The following is a 17637-nucleotide window of genomic DNA, read 5'->3' as shown; positions in this document are numbered from 1 at the left end:
GGACACATGCAAGGTGCTGGAAGCAACCATCAAAGCCACCACAGAGAAGAAAATGGAGCTGGAACGCCTGATCACAAGACTCTCAGACAGTGGCATTGATGATAGAGAAGCAGCTGAGGAGGAAGAAGAAGCTGAGGAAGAAGAAGAAGCTGCTGAGGAAGAAGAAGATGCAGCAGAGGATACAGAATCAGATGATGATGATTCTGAAGCCACCCCATGACCATCAGACCTTTATTTTTGCTTTTTACTCTTACTAGTTATAGGGGCATGTCCCTTTGAACAATTGATTGCTATTGGTCTGTAATATTTGCATGCATTCTACTTTTGTCAAATTCTGTCTAAAAAGGGGGAGTAATAGTATTATGCATGATTTATGATTTTGAGTAGTAGGATACTATGTATGCAATAGTAGTATGATGCATGATTTTGAGTAGAAGGATACGATGTATGCATGATTCATGATTTTGAGGGGGAGTTGTATGTATATGATCTTGAGGGGGAGATTGCTGCTGCTGATGACTGATGTAAGCTACTGTGACTACTAGTAGCTGATAGAAGATGCTGCAGTAAGAGCATGGAGACAGGGGGAGCAGAACGCTGATGTCACATGAGATGTCTTGACATCCTGGAAAAGACTAGTAGCTGATAGAAGATGCTGCAGTGAACTGCTTCACAGCAGTAAGAGCATGGAGACAGGGGGAGCAGAAAGCTGATGTCACGTGAGATGTCTTGACATCCTGGAAACGACTTGCAACTTGTAGAATTTTGCTGTCGCCACTACAGATACCGCTGTGCTTGATTACTCTGATAATGAAAGTTGCTGATCCCACTTGCATAACTGCTCGTACCTGCTCAGGAAGTGTCTAAGTATGTTTTAGACAAAATTTGCCAAAGGGGGAGATTGTTAGTGCTTAGTTTTACTGAGCTTTAAAAGATTGGCTAAAATTTTGTTAAAACATAAGCACTTAGACAAAGAAGGAAAGCTGGAGTTGCTGCACATGATGTCCAACGTTATGTCAAGGAATCAGATTGGGCTGCACAATGCACAAGGCAAGATAAAATGTCAAATGAAGAATTGAAGCTGCAGGATCCACGATGTCGGACACGATGTCCTGACATCCGGCCCGAAAATACTGGACACATAAATCTGTTATCTCTTTAACAGATTATTGTGCAGTTAGCAACAGATTAGACGATCTATCTCTAGGAACGAATTAAAAGATAATTAAAGTTCGAATTACAAACTTGAATAGTTCGTTCAGGGATTAAAGATTAAAGATAAAAACTAAAAGATCAAACTTGATCTTTTAGATCTTTAAGTGCAGATTTTTCAGGAGAATGATAGATCTCATCCAGCGCAAGCTGTTGCAGCCCAGAAACGCACACTGCTATATAAACATGAAGGCTGCACGAGTTTTCTACCAAGTCCGGGATTGAAGAGTTACTTTGTGAGTTTTGGGACTTGAGTGTTTTGTGAGCCACCTTGATGTCACCCTAACATCAAGTGTTGGACCTGAGTGTGTAGAGTTGATCTCTATAGTGTGTGGAGTTGATCTCTTTTGTTCAGAGAGTAATCTCTGGTGTGTATTCGATTTAATTGTAAACACGGGAGAGTGATTGAGAGGGAGTGAGAGGGGTTCTCATATCTAAGAGTGGCTCTTAGGTAGAGGTTGCACGGGTAGTGGTTAGGTGAGAAGGTTGTAAACAGTGGCTGTTAGATCTTCGAACTAACACTATTTTAGTGGATTTCCTCCCTGGCTTGGTAGCCCCCAGATGTAGGTGACGTTGCACCGAACTGGGTTAACAATTCTCTTGTGTTATTTACTTGTTTAATCTGTTCATACAGTCAAATATAATCTCCATGTTCTGAAGCGTGATGTCGTGACATCTGGTACGAAATCTGACCTCTGTATCAGAATTTCATATACCTTCTTCTTGGTTATATCCTTTTGCTACAAGTCTAGCTTTATTCCTGATTACTATACCATTTTCATCCAATTTATTTCTAAATACCCATTTAGTTCCTATGATTGGATAATCTGAAGGTTTTTCTACTAATTCCCATACATCATTTCTTTCAAATTGATTTAATTCTTCTTGCATAGCTACTATCCAATGGTCATCTATAATAGCTTCTTTAAAATTTTTAGGTTCTATTAATGAAAAAAATGCCATATTATTGCATAAATCTTTAAGAGAGTGTCTAGTTGTTACCCCTTTTGAGATATCACCTATGATGTTGTCAAGAGGATGATTTCTTTAAGTTTTCTATTCTTTAGGAAGATTATCATTTTCTTGTGCTGTGTCATCTTGATCATCCTTGTCTTCATCATCTCTCTTTCTTTTCAGATTTCTTTCTTCATTTTGAGTATCTTCCAAAGTATCTGCAATATCATCAACAAACTCCTTTCTTGGGGAGGTAATATTAGTTTCATCAAAAGTAACATGTATTGATTCCTCAATTGTCATAGTTCTTTTGTTGTATATTCTAAATGCTTTACTATGTAAGGAATACCCAAGGAAGATACCCTCATCTGCCTTGGCATCAAACTTTCCTAGACTTTCTTTACCATTGTTTAGAACAAAACATTTACATCCAAACACATGTAAATGTGCAATGTTTGGTTTTCTATTGTTAAAAAGTTCATATGGGGTTTTCTTAAGAATAAGTCTAATTAAGGCTCTGTTCATAATATAACATGCGATGTTAACTACTTCTGCCCAAAAGTATTTTGGAAGAGGTGTGTCATTTAAAAGAGTTCTAGCAATTTCTTCTAGGGCTCTATTTTTCCTTTCTACTACTCCATTTTGTTGGGGTGTCCTTGGTGCAGAAAAGTTGTGTTCTATGCCATACTCATCACAAAACATTTCAAAATCATTGTTTTCAAATTCACCTCCATGATCACTTCTGATGGAGATGATTTTGAGATTCTTTTTGTTTTGAATGACTTTGGCAAGTCTTCTAAATGCATCATTCTTATGAGTAAGAAATAAAGTCCAAGTATATCTAGAATAATCATCAACAATTACTAATGCATAGTAACTTCCACCAAAACTCATGACCCTTGATGGTCCAAACAAATCCATGTGTAATAATTGCAATGGTTGAGTGGTAGAAACAATATTTTTAGATTTAAAGGATACTTTTGTTTGTTTACCTTTTTGGCATGCATCACATAACTTATCTTTTCCAAATTTTAATCTAGGCAATCCAATAACTAGATCTTTTGAGATTAATATATTTAGATGATCCATGTTAATATGAGCAATTCTCTTATGCCACAACCATGGATCACAATCTTTACTTAAAAAGCATCTATCATTTACAGATTTTTGTTTTAGATCAATCATGTAAACATTATTTTCTCTAAAACCTATATGTTCAATATCTTTGTCATGCTCATGCTTAATAATGCATTTTTCAGAATCAAAAGATACTTTATATCCTTTATCACATACTTGACTAACACTTAATAAACTATGCTTCAAACCTTCTACAAGCAACACATTTTCAAAAGGAGTAGAAGAACTCGTACCTATTTTACCGACTCCAATAATTTTACCCTTGTTGTTGTCTCCGTATGTAACATGTCCACTTTTCTTGGGGGGAATAGTTGTGAATTTGGATACATCACCCGTCATGTGCTTGGAACATCCACTGTCGATGTACCACTTATTCCTTACATAATCTTCTTTGTTGTTCTCATCAGATTTTGTCATGAGACACAAGTTGACTTGGTCTTTATCATGATCTTTGAGTAACCTATTCCTGAAAATACTTTTGAAAGACAAAGAATCTAAAGAGGCCATTAATCTTGAAGTTGTTAGACTTTAAGAAACCTGGCTCTGATACCACTTGTTGGATCGAGTGGCCTCAGAATAATTAAGAAGGGGGGTTGAATTAATTATTCCTAAACCTTAACTAATTAAAAATTACTCTTCTAAGGCTTTTACTAAATTGTTAAGAGAATGAGGAGTAGAAGAGAATCTTAACAGAAAGTAAAAGCGAAAATTAAATGCATAGCGGAAAGTAAAAGAGTAGGGAAGAAGGAGACAAACACACAAGAGTTTTTATATTGGTTCGGCAATAACCCATGTCTACATCCAGTCCCCAAGCGACCTGCGGTCCTTGAGATTTCTTTCAACCTTGTAAAAATCCTTTTACAAGCAAAGATCCACAAGGGATGTACCCTCCCTTGTTCTCTTTGAACCTAGTGGATGTACCCTCCACTAGAACTGATCCACAAGAGATGTACCCTCTCTTGTTCTCAGTCAAACCCAAGTAGATGTACCCTCTACTTGTACCACAAAGGATGTACCCTCCAATGTGTTAAGACAAAGATCTCAGACTGCTAAACCTTTGATACTTTGTGAATGGGGATACAAAAGAATTCTCAGGCGGTTAGTTTTTTAACACTTTTGTATTAGGGAAAGGGAAGAATCAAAAGAATTCTCAGACTGTGTCATTTTGAATTCTTTGACAAGGGAGAAAGGGTACACAAAAGAATTCAGGCGGTTAGTCCTTTGTTCTTTTGGAAAAGGGAGAAGAGAGGCACAAAAAGAATTCAGGCGGTTAGTCCTTGGCGAATTCTTTTTGGCAAAGGGAGAAGAGAATGAAAAGATGAATAGCACAAGTTTTCAAGGTTTAGAAAACCAGAAAACTTCATAAAGCTTTCGGTACAAAGAAGAAGAAGAAGTTCAAAGAGATTCAAGGCTTGTAAAGGATTGTATGAATAAGTTTAAAAAGTGTATTGAAAGGCAAATCAAAGCCTTGCTTTTATAGACTCTTCATGTCTGGCCAAGAAGACCATTTAGAAGAGTTATAACTTTTAGAAAAACTTAAAACCAATTTGAAAAAGTCAAAAACCTTTTGAAGAGTTACATCTTTTGATTTATTCAGAAACCACACTGGTAATCGATTACCAAATTAGTGTAATCGATTACACAAAGCTTTTGTGTGAAAGGATGTGACTCTTCACATTTGAATTTGAATTTCAACGTTCAAAGGCACTGGTAATCGATTACCAAAACATTGTAATCGATTACAGCTTTTTGAAAATAATTGGAACGTTGCAAATTCAATTTGAAAACTTTTTCAAAACAATTTTGCTACTAGTAATCGATTACAACAATCTGGTAATCGATTACTAGAGAGTAAAAACTCTTTGGTAAAAGGTTTTGTCAAAAACTCATGTGCTATTCAAAGTTTTGAAAAACTTTTTAATACTTATCTTGATTGAGTCTTCTCTTCATTCTTGAATCTTGAGTCTTGAATCTTGATCTTGATTCTTGAGATCTTGAACCTTGAATCTTGATTCTTGTCTCTAGACTTTCTTCTTGAGTCTTGAATTCTTCTTGATTCTTATCTTGAACTCTTGAATTGTTCTTAATTCACTTGAGTTGTTTTTTAATTGATCTTTGAGATTTTTGTCATCACCTTTGTCATTATCTTTTGTTATCATCATTGTTATCATCAAAACACCTTTGAATCACTTTGATTCACCATGAAGCTTTGCTTCTACACAAGCAATATTCTTCCCTTCTCGGTTACCACCCCAAAGAAATTGTCTTTGAATGGCAGTTAACCTATTGATCACTGCTTTAGGGGCCCTGAAAAAAGACAAATAGAACAAAGGTAATGATGTTAGGACAACATTAATAAGAGTGATTCTACCAGCCATGGAGATGTTTCTCTGATTCCACTTGCTCAGCCTAGCCTCAAACTTCCGAATTATAGGATCCCACACCACCTTTCTATTCGGATTGACTCCAATAGGAATTCCTAAATAGCAGAAAGGAAAGTGGAGCAAAGCTCAATTGAGGTAATCTGCAACATGAAGGCACCACTCCTCAAACTGACCTACAGCTCCAAATTGGCTCTTAGCAAAATTAATTCTCAATCCAGAAACCAACTCAAAACTTCTAAGAATAACCTTCACAACTTTGACATTCTCCATGGATGCTTCTCCTATGAATATAGTGTCATCAGCATATTGAAGAACATCCACAGGCACCTTATTACTCCCCACCAAGAAACTTCTAAAGCAGTTTTTGATACTGCTTCCCTCATCAAACCTGTCATGCCTTCAGCCACTAAATCAAATAAAAGAGGGGCCAAAGGATTCCCTTGTCTCAACCCTCTTTGAGGCTTGAATTCAGTAGTTGGAACTGCCATTCACAAGGATAGACATAGTAGCTGAGGTATTCAGGTATTTTTCTTTTCTTTTTTGATTTTGTTTAGTTAATAGCCAAAAAATAAATTATTGTAACAAATAAACTTTATTTGATGTTGTCAGGCAGAATTTGATATCCGAGAGGCTTCTGACAATAGGACGAAAAGGAAGTTACTTCAGACCGTGGGTGAGAGATGGAGGTAGTTTAAATCAGACCTCACGAGGAAATGGGCCCTTGCAGCCGATCAGGACGGTGTGGAGGACACTGTCTGTGAGAAATACAGCATTAGCAAGGAAAAATGGGCCCAGTTTTGTCAGTCTCGCAGAGACCCTTCTTGGGAGGTATGTTCCTTGCCATTTAATTTGGTTTTAAAAAAACATTATCTTGTTATACTTCATTCTAGCAATTTGAAAGATTATTGTTTTATTTTGGCAGGATGTGCGCAAAAAGGCACAGGCCATCCAGAAGCAGAACATTGCCCCCTACGTTTTGCCTCGTGGGGGTTATGATTATTTGGAGCAGAAGCTCCTGGCTGAGAAGACGAAGAAGAAGCTAGAGGAAGCTGCATAGTCAGGAAGCGTTGATGGCGTCATCGACCCTCCATCCCCGGTCAAACGCCACGTGAAGTGGAAGATGGCCCGCACGAAGAAAACAGGGGAGATGACGACTGAGGCTGCAAAGGAAATCACTGAGAAGATCGTAAGTCATTTTTAACTAACCATTACAATTATATTTCAATATTTTGTGAATGCCATGTACCACTGTGTGTTTTCTGTGCAGGATTCCTTTGAGGAGCAGTCCACACAGGGATCCTTTGTCCCCCATGGACGTCAGGATGTTCTCACCGCTGCTATTGGACGTCTAGAGCACCCTGGACGTGTCCGTGCTGCTGGAGCCGGTGTCACCATCAGGCAATACTTTGGATCAGCTCCACGGACATCCCGCAGCTCTTCCTCCCTGCCTCCCGAAGAATTGCAACAGTTGACCTAGCAAATCAGGGACCAGCTAGAGGAATCCATCACAGAAAAAGTGACGCGGCAACTCATGGCATCATTCAGCCAGATTCAGTCCCAGATGCAATCTCAGGGACTTGCACCGCCTCTCGACCCTCTGGTTGGTCCCTCCGGTCCTCGAGTAAGCACAAAGGGGAGTTATGTTGATCCCTCGGGAAACGATCCTGAGACGGGTGACTCTGATAGGTGCAACTTGTACATAGAAGCAGATCATGCCCGCCTGGTTGCCATGGGGAGAGTTGTTGAGGGATCCACTGTTGTTCATAACACTCCTTTGTTGCCTGGCAAAGTAAAGGTGAGTGTGGAGGAGGTTACAGATGCAGATGCTCCAGTTCATGTACCCACTGATGAGGTTTCCTTAGTGGGGCAAGAACTTCACACCTTCCTTGCTTGGCCGACACATCTGGTCAAGTCTTTATCACAGCCGATACTTATTGTCCTTACTATATGTTTCTTCTTTTTAAATTAATTCATTAAGCGTGCCTCAAATTAGGCCATTTAACTTTGTTTCATGAACAGGTAGTTGTGTCTCCGGCAAAACCACCTCCAAAGCCCGATCCGGAGGTCGATGATCTGCTTTATCTGATGACATTGACCATCTCAGAGCTTTTCTTGAGGCCTTATCAGGTTAGATGGGATGCCACCGTGTTCAGGGTCTTTAATCCAGATTTCCCGCTCTACATAAAGCACGAAGACCTCTCCGAAATCGCACACGGTGGTCAATGTCTCAGCATATCAATGTTATAGTTGTGGATTCTGTAAGTCATTTTATATTACTTTTAATTACCTAAGTTATTGCTTTCAATTCATAAATATTTAACTTTGACTTAACATAAACAGGCATCTCACTGAAACACGTATGCGAGCGGGGAATTCTGATATCTATGGATTCCTCGAGCCGCAGTCCATTCAGAGGTCTGGGCAATCACAGTTTGAGTCTGAAAGTTACATAAAGACTTCGATGCAGAGTTCAAAACACGATGTCTATCTTGGAGCCTACCTAAATGGGTAAGTCACACAAAATAACTGAATTTAATTAATGTTTACAAATATACTAACCCATATTCGTCTCCACTGCAGTGGACACTGGCAGGTGGTGGTCATCCTGCCCAAGGAACACCTAGTTGTTTGGTTTTGTTCATTGCATAATATGCCAGACAACTACCTTAAGGGGATTATTAATAGGTTAGTGTTCTTTTCAATACATTTGCATTGAAATACCTCAACGTACAACACCAGTTTTTAATTGTTACTCATCTGGAACAGTGCTTTAAAAGGTCTTGATGATGCTCCACAGCCTAAATCAAAGGCTCCTGCTAGGTGGATTGTCGTCAAGGTACGTCATTTACATAAAACTTCCACTTATATATATTTCTTTATGTGTCTGTACACTAGTTGTTTAATTAATATCCAAATTTCATTATGTATTTAGTGTAATAGACAAAAAGGAAGTACTGAGTGCGACTACTGTGTGATGCACTGGATGTCCACCATCATTTTAGAAACTTTTAGGAATAATTGGGAAGCGGTAAGTTTATTTCAAACAAAATCGATTTATTTATAATTTGTATTACATTATTAACTTATTATGATTTATTTCATCATGCAGTATTTTAACGATCCTAGACCATTGGAGTCAGACAGATTAAAGGCATTGTGGATCCAGTGGGCACAGTTTATCTCCGAGTTAGAGATCAAACCTAGGATTTAGGGACATTATCTTTAGCTTAGTTTACTTTGGTTTAACATTTTTGACATTTTTTATGTAATATGAATATTGAATTCATTTGATGATTGTTCTTTATGATAAATTAATTATTTGATGTTAATTATCATTAAAACTGCTTGAAAGCAGAATAAAATGTCCATTTGCTGTGAATTGGGCTTGAAATTGCATTTTACAGGTACAATTTTGGGTTTATTGTAAAAACAGAAAGTATATATAAAAAAATACTTGAAAACAACACTGGTTATTAACAAAAATCGATGTTAATATGGTAAACAACATCGGTTATTTACAAAAATCGAAGTCAACATGAACCTTAACATCAATCATACAGAAAACCGATGTTAACTTTTGTACATTAACATCGATTATTCATACATAACCGATGTTACCGTTTCTATATTAACATCGGTTATTTATACATAACTGATGTTAATGTACATAAGTTAACATCAGTTATCTATACATAACCGATGTTAATGTACAAAAGTTAACATCGGTTATCTATAAATAACTGATGTTAACTTTTTACATTAACATCGGTTTTCTATAAATAGCCGATGTTATATACAAAGACGTACAACAAATAAATATATGCATCATCAACGTTGACATCGGTTTTCTATTGAAACCGATGTTAATGTAATATATTAACATCGGTTTTCGTATTAACATCGGTTTTCATAAAAAACCGATGTTAAACACAAAGAACTACAGCAAAAAAAGTGTATGCATGACGAAAGTTGACATCGGTTTTGTAGCAAAACCGATGTTAATGTTATATATTGACATCGGTTCTCTCGAAGAACCGATGTTAATGTAATATATTAACATCAACTTTCGTCATGCATACACTGTTATCATATTTATGTTAACATCGGTTATTCAAAATTGATGTTAACGATAATACATTCAACATTGTCACTTTCAACATCGGTTTTAGAGCCGATGTAGAATGCCCTAAATAACCAATGTTGAAAGTGTAATTTCTAATAATGAGTGAATTTACTAATTAAGTACGTATCCCACTTTTAAGAGTGGCCATTCAAATATATATAATAAGGTTTTGTTCAATTTTTAAATAACGAAATGCAAATTTTGTTTTAATATATCATAAAATATTTAAAATATTTTTTTCATCTTGTCTTTTTAATATCAATATATAAAAGACTATAAATATCGATAACATTTGTCCATAAATATTATATATATTTCTTAAAGAAAAATTAATGTAGCCAATATTGTTGAGAGAGACTTAGAAAACGACAAGAATGGTTTTTAAACATAAGTATCCCACATAGTAGGGCAAAAATAAATATACTAAAGGAACCCATAAACAAAACAACTAGCATCGAATAGTGTTCACGAGCAGGCTTAAAACAAAAAGAGGCACTTATTAAGTAGGTGCATGTCACAATGAAAACACAGACGGTTGTGAAGATGATTGATGCCAATACTTTATTGATGTGATCTTTACTAGGAGCGGATCGCTTGATACAGGTTATAGAGTTTTGGATGACGCCACTTTCGGAGAGGGAAGATAAGTCAAGGTAGATGCCACAAGGATTACCTTGATAAGTCTGAGATTGGTTCAACGAGAAACCTAGAGAGAAGTTCTCACAAAATTTTTATCAAATGCCAAAAGTGATTCTATTGAAAACAAAATCCATACATATGGTGTATCTGAATGAAAAGATAGAAATAGACATGGGCCTTCAAAACAGTTTGGACCAAAATTACAACGAAAAAAATTATAAATAAAAAAAAGATTTGACATGGGCCTTCAGTAACAATTAATATTGTTAGTAGTTCATCTGCCTCTTGCCCTTCATCCTTCTCTACTTAGGTCTTGTTAAGTATGTCTACTACCATTTATTGAAGGGTATCCACTAATTGTTTAATCCTACTCTTAGTCATAGGTCCCTGTATTTGGGCAGTTTTAGGATTCTCATCATTCCCTCCTTCATGGAAAGCATTTGCCCTCAAATGTTCAAAATCATCACCTGCAACAAATGGAGTCAAGTCAGCAACATTAAATGAAGAACTTACTCCATACTCACCTGAAATATCGATCTTGTAAGCATTGTCATTGATCCCCTCTAGTACTTGGAAAGGTCCATCTCCTCTAGGTTGAAGTTTGGACTTCCTTTGTTTAGGGAACCTCCCTTTCCTCATGTGTACCCAAACCCAATCACCTGGTTCAAGTGTCACTTCCTTCCTGTTCTTGTTGGCTTGCTTGGCATAACTTTCATTCTTCTTTGCAATTTGAGCCTTCACCTACTCATGCAATCTTTTCACATATTCAACTTTAGCCAATGCATCCTTATGCTTAAAATCAGAAATGTTAGGCAATGGTAACAAATGAAGAGGAGTCAATGGGTCAAAACCATACATTACTTCGAATGGAGAGTGTTTTCTAGTGCTATGTACAACCCTATTGTATGCAAATTCAACATGAGACAAACATTCTTCCCAACTCTTTATATTCTTTTTAATCATAGTCTAAGAAGAGAAGACAAAGTTCGGTTTACTACCTCAGTTTGGCCATCGGTTTGAGGATGGCATGTGGTGGAAAAGAGAAACTTTGTTCTAACCTTACCCCATAGTGTTCTCCAAAAGTGACTAAGGAACTTGGTTTCTCGGTTTGAAACTATGCTTCTTGGTAGTCCGTGGAGACGTACCACTTCCTTGAAAAATTAATCAGCAACATGAGTCTTTTGGGGATTGCTTTTGTAAGTTGGCCTGTTAGGCAATGAAGCTCATAAAAGGAGATCAATTTGATATTCTATGCCTCTTGAGGGTGGCAGTCCATGAGGAATCTCCTTGGGAAAGAAATTTTTAAATTCCTGTAATAAGAGTTCAACATTAGGAGAAACCAAAATAGTTAACTCATTAGAATTATCAGTATAAATTATGTTGTCTTTGCAATATAATAGATAGAGTGGCTCACGAGCAAGTAACACTTTCCTCTCTTCACTCGCATTTCCCAAACAATTAAATTTTCTCTCATGTGTATCACTCTTTCTCTCATGTGTATCACTTTTTCTCTCATGTGTATCACTCTTCTTTTTCCTATTCATCTTTAGTGCCTCACTCTTTTCTCTCATTTTGATTTGGTCATCACACGCTTCTCTAAGGGATAGAGGTTTAAGAATAATTTTTTGGTCATGGTACTGGAAAGAAATCATGTTGGTGAAGCCATCATGCACTGCTTTGGTGTCATACTGCCATGGTCTTCCCAACAGTATATGAGTCACCTCCATTGGAACCACATCACACATCACCCTATCATTGTATCTTCCAATAGTGAAACACACCTCAACCTGCTGAGTCACTTTTACCTCTTCATCTTCACTAAGCCACTAAAGTCTGTATGGCTTCCTCCAAATTTAGTTTGGACACTAACTTGGAATTTGCAACATTGGTACAGCTTCCTCCATCAACAATTAAAAAGCAAAGCTTACCATTAATTATGCATTTGGTGTGGAAAATATTTTCTCTTTGGGTGTCATCTAGTGGTTGCATCTGACTTCCCAAGAGCCTTCTCACCATTAGCATATCACCTTGCATAGCTCCCTCCTCAAGCTCTTCTTCCTCCTCTTCTTCTTCACTGATTTCAGATTCACTGGTGATTTCTCCGTCTGCCTTCATGGTCATGGTCCTCTTGGTAGGATAGTCAGAAGTAATACGTCATCTGCCTAAGCATTTGAAGCATTTTATGTTTTTGGTACCGGTGTTGGATAATGAGGTAGAATTATGCTTGGTTTCAGCACTAGACACCGCTGACTTTCCATGTGGATTGGACGAGTTGCCTCCCTCCTTCTTGGATTTGTTGGTCCAGTTTTGGTTGAAATTGTTGGATGAGTTCCTTCTTGTTGCAATTTTCCTCTTCAGCTCCTGTTCAACCCAGACTGCCTTATGCAGTAAATCATCCAATTCCACATACTCATGTAATTCAACAACATCTCTAATGTCAGGATTTAGGCCACTTAGAAAACGAGTCATCGTGTCCTCAATTTCCTCTTCAATGTTGGCCCTCACTAGTGTCATCTCCATCTCCTTGTAGCACTCCTCCACAATCAAACTTCCCTGGGATAGCCTCTGGAGTTTCTATCGCATGGTTCTGCTGTAACTAGTTGGGACATACCTCTTCCATATAACCCTTCTCATCTCAGTTCATGTATCTATCTCCCGTCCTTCCTCTCTCATCATCTCTCTTTGATTTTTATTCCACCAAGCAAAGGCATAGTCTGAGAATTCAGCTGTTGCTAACTTCATCTTCTGTTCTTCAGTATAATTATTGCAGGAGAATACATGCTCAATCTTCATCTCCCAGTCAAGGTAGGCATTTGGATCACTCCTGCCCTTGAAAGGAGGTATATTGAGTTTTACCCCCTTAATCCTGTTCTGCCCCTTCATTCGGTTCGGTCTATCATTGACCCTTCTATTCCTACCATAAGGTCTCCCAGTATTCTGATTCATTTGGTGTTCTAGTCCTTCTATACGTCCATAGAGCTCTTCATTGTTACGGTTCAGCAAACGTTGCATTTGTGTAGTCATCACGTCCAGTAACAAGCGTTGAGATCTGTCTAGTTGATGATATTCACCACCACCGTCACCATCTCCTGCCATAATTAAGGAACAAAAAATTATGTAGTAATGTAAACAAAGGTTACAGGACCTCATCACACTCTACTCACGTGTTTCTCTCTTTATGGTAGTTCACTCGTGTTTGATGCTCTCAATATAGGCTTTTGTGTGATGTTTTTCACCCTTGCCTTTTACCACTCAACTCCCTCTTAAATTCCTGGATGAATCAAATTAGACACACAAGGTAATATAATAGGAAAGACAGTTTAATTATCGCAGACTCAGTAACAGATTTGATTTGGATAATAGAACTGATTTGGATAACAGATTTGATTTTGGATAACAGATTTTATTTGGATAACAGATTTGGCTAACAAATAAAAGAAACAAAGAAGCTACTTAATCATAAAGAAGAAGAGAACAAAATTAACAAAGATGACATGTAAACTTCAAATGGTCATAACTTTTGCTACGGTTGTCCGTTTGAGGCCTACTATATGTCAAAATGCTCATAATTCATAGGAGAATACCTAGGCAAATTCCCAAAGGGGTTTGGTTTGTGATTTTTTGCCAAAAAATTCTTCTGACTGCCTCAAATCCACATTCAAAGATCAAACACCCACTTTCTTTCTTTCTTTCTTTTTCAAGCTTTCTGCAACCTTCCTTTTTTCGTTTTTTTACAATGCTTTCTTTTCAAATTCGTCTAGAATAATTTAGACAATTCGTTCAAGAGGAAAATAGATTCAAGAGCCTACTCCCTAAATTCTTCCCGTAAGCCAAATTGTCCCCAAACAGAATTTGTAATAGAATTTGAAATAGAAATCAAACAAAAAAATTTTTTGACACAGAATCTAAAAGAAACAAGAACAAGAACGAAAACAAGAACACAAACAATAGCGCAAATAACAAAACAAGGACAAAACACAACCCTGAGACAAATTACAAAGAAAAAGAATTGGATAGGATAGAACCTATATCAAGAGTCGAAGCTCTGATAATAGATGACGTGATCCTTCCTAGGAGCATATCGCTTGATATAGGCTACACAGTTTTGGATGACGCCACTTCCGGAGAAGAAAGATAAGTCAGGGTAGACGCCATAAGGATTACCTTGATAAGTCTGAGATTGGTTCAGCAAGGAACCTAGAGAGAAATTCTCACAAAACTTTTATCAAATGCCAAAAGTGATTCTATTGAAAATGAAATCCATACATATAGTGTATCTAAGCGAAAAGATAGAAATAGACATGGGTCTTCAAAAAAGTTTGGGTTAAAATTACAACGAAAAAAATTATAAATAAAAAAAACATATTTGACATGGGCCTTTAGCAACAATTAATATTCTTAGTAATTCATTTGCCTCTTGCCCTGCATCCTTCTCCACTTGGGCCTTGTTAAATATGTCTGCTACCATTTGTTGGAGGATATCCACTGACTGTTTGGTCCTACTCTTGGTCATAGGACCCTGTATTTAAGCAATTTCAGGATTCTCATCATTTATTAATTTTTTTTTACGAATACTTTATTGATTTAATCATACTTTTAGTTTTCATATTTTAGTTTTTTTTAATATGATCAATAGTTTATATTTAGTTTCATATTTTTAATTATTTAAATTAGGCTTTCATATAAAATTTAATTCAATAATTGATAAAAAAATATATAATAAAAATGTGATATAGTACTAATTAATTTATATAGATTCTCAAAGAAAAAAAATATTAAATATTTAAATAGAAATGATTTTAGTTATATTTATTATATTTTGTTTTCCTGTGTTTATCTAAATATTTATATATTTTTTTGAGTTTAATGGTGATATGTAAAATAATTTTATATTATCATCTAATAATCACAAATTATGATTAGTATAATTTTACGATAATCAACAAACATATCATAAATAATAATTTATGATTAGATAACAGTGTAATATTATTTTAACTGCCAATGCATAATCATTTTTCTATTTTTATTATATATAAAATTAATAAGAGTTTTATATCTATTTATTGAGACAGTGTCAAACAGTTCTATATTATCATTTAATCACAAGTTACCTTTTGAATTATTTTAAAAGTTAACAATCTTATTATATATGATGAATTATGATTAGATGACTTATTACACTGACATTGTAAGACAGTTTTACATTTTCATTCAATCACTAATCACTGCTTGAATTACTTGATAATTATTTTAAAAGTCAACAAATTTATCATAGATGATAAATTATGATTGAATTGGAGAACTGCGTAAAATTTTTTAGTCTGAAAAAGTAATATGTTACACCTTCCTTATATTTTTTAATTAACATCTATGAATTTAAGGTAAGAGACTTAATTTGAATAATTAAACATTTACGAGAGCTAAATCTATCTAACTAATACTAGAGAAATGAAAATGAGAAATATATTAAAATGGGAAGAATAAAAGTACAATTAAACCTCTGCTAAGTTACTTCAACAAGATGTCAATCCAGGCCATTGAAATGGGGATTCAGATTCCTTCCTGCCTCTCCAGAAAAAAAGAAGTTGAAAACAGAAGAATAGAAAAATAAAAAATAAAGCAGACATGTATTTGTATAATCTTTTATAATAAATAGAGATAACAAAAGAAATATATGACATAGATTGTTAATACGATAGAGAAATATAAAAAAATAGTGTTTTAGACAATATGTAAAAAAATAATATAACCTTTTTGTTTATTGCTGAAGTTTTTAAACTTTTTCAATTAGATCATCAAACATGTTAATTATTTCTTTTTATTTTTGTCTTTCCTTTTACTTCCACGATGTATATACATTTTTTTATAAGACTATGTATGCATTTTTAAGGAATGTGAAAACCGAAAACAATCGTTTCTATTGTCCATTCTTTTATTTATTTTTTGGATTTTGTGATTTTACAACATGGTTATCCATGAAATCCACTTTTATGACTTTACATAGTGATGATAATGAAAATTAATAACTATTGTAGCAAGGATATTAAGTGTAGTGACTATGGTACTGATTTTTTTTTAAAAAAAAATAATAATTATGTCATGGTAATGACAATGATGGGTTATGATAACTTTTTTCCCTACTGTATATCAGGTTGTCATAACTATGATAATAGTAGTAATAATAATATATGATGGCTATGATGAAAATTGTGATCATTGTAATGGTCATTTGCTAGTAATAACATCGATAATAGTATTTTTTTTTAATATTAATTATAGTTGTTAATTTGATAGTTTTAGTTAAATAAATGTATTTAAACCTACAATTTTTTTTCTCTTTCTTCCTTCAACCATCATCACGTTAATCTTATAACTCATATAGCATCAACAATAGTGATTAACTAGTAATGATAATTGTGGATTTACATTAAATATTAATTTGAATGAAAAATTGTTTGCTATTTATCATAGGCTTTGCATCGCGTATGATACTGGCTACACTTCCATCATCTTGAGTCGGATTCTCAAAATGCATTGTTACTCATCAATGAAGGAGTCCCTCATGTTCATCCTTATGCACTTCTTATATGGAAACAAAAGTTTGGATTAGTTGGCTAAGCTTGGAGCTAATGGTTCAGATCCTTGGATTAGATACACAATTTGTCTTTGTTGTACGTTTCTGTTGCTCTAGGAACCTTTTAGCCCCTAGGGGTAGTTACTTAATTCTTTCTTGCTTTTTGTCTTGTGCTTTCCCATTAATAATAATAAAAAAAAATTAATAGTGATAATGATAATGATGATAGTAGTAATAATAATAATACTCATGGTAAATATTTCGAAAGAGATTAGATAAGTACAATATTATGGATATTTGTGAATATATGTGACTTGTGATAAAAAAAAATGAGAGAAAAAAACATAACATTATATATGTTTTGAATGTTATTGTTTAATAAAATGCTTAACTACACTTTTGGTCCCGTAATTATGTAATTTTAGTCTCTTATATTCTAATTGTGTCAAATGAGTTCATTAGGTATTATAAATGGATTTTCATCTCTTATATTTCAATTGCGCCAATTAGATCCCTCATACAATTTTAGTTTCCAAAAAAAGTTGTTTCAATTGCATAATTATAAACTTTAAGGGACTAAAATTGCAAAATTATGATACTTGAGATTCAAT

Source organism: Glycine max, chromosome 14 (assembly GCF_000004515.6).
Source record: "Glycine max cultivar Williams 82 chromosome 14, Glycine_max_v4.0, whole genome shotgun sequence".
NCBI classification, from domain to species: Eukaryota; Viridiplantae; Streptophyta; class Magnoliopsida; order Fabales; family Fabaceae; genus Glycine; species Glycine max.
The sequence above is the reverse complement of the archived record's forward strand: the minus strand, read 5'-3'. Positions refer to the sequence as shown.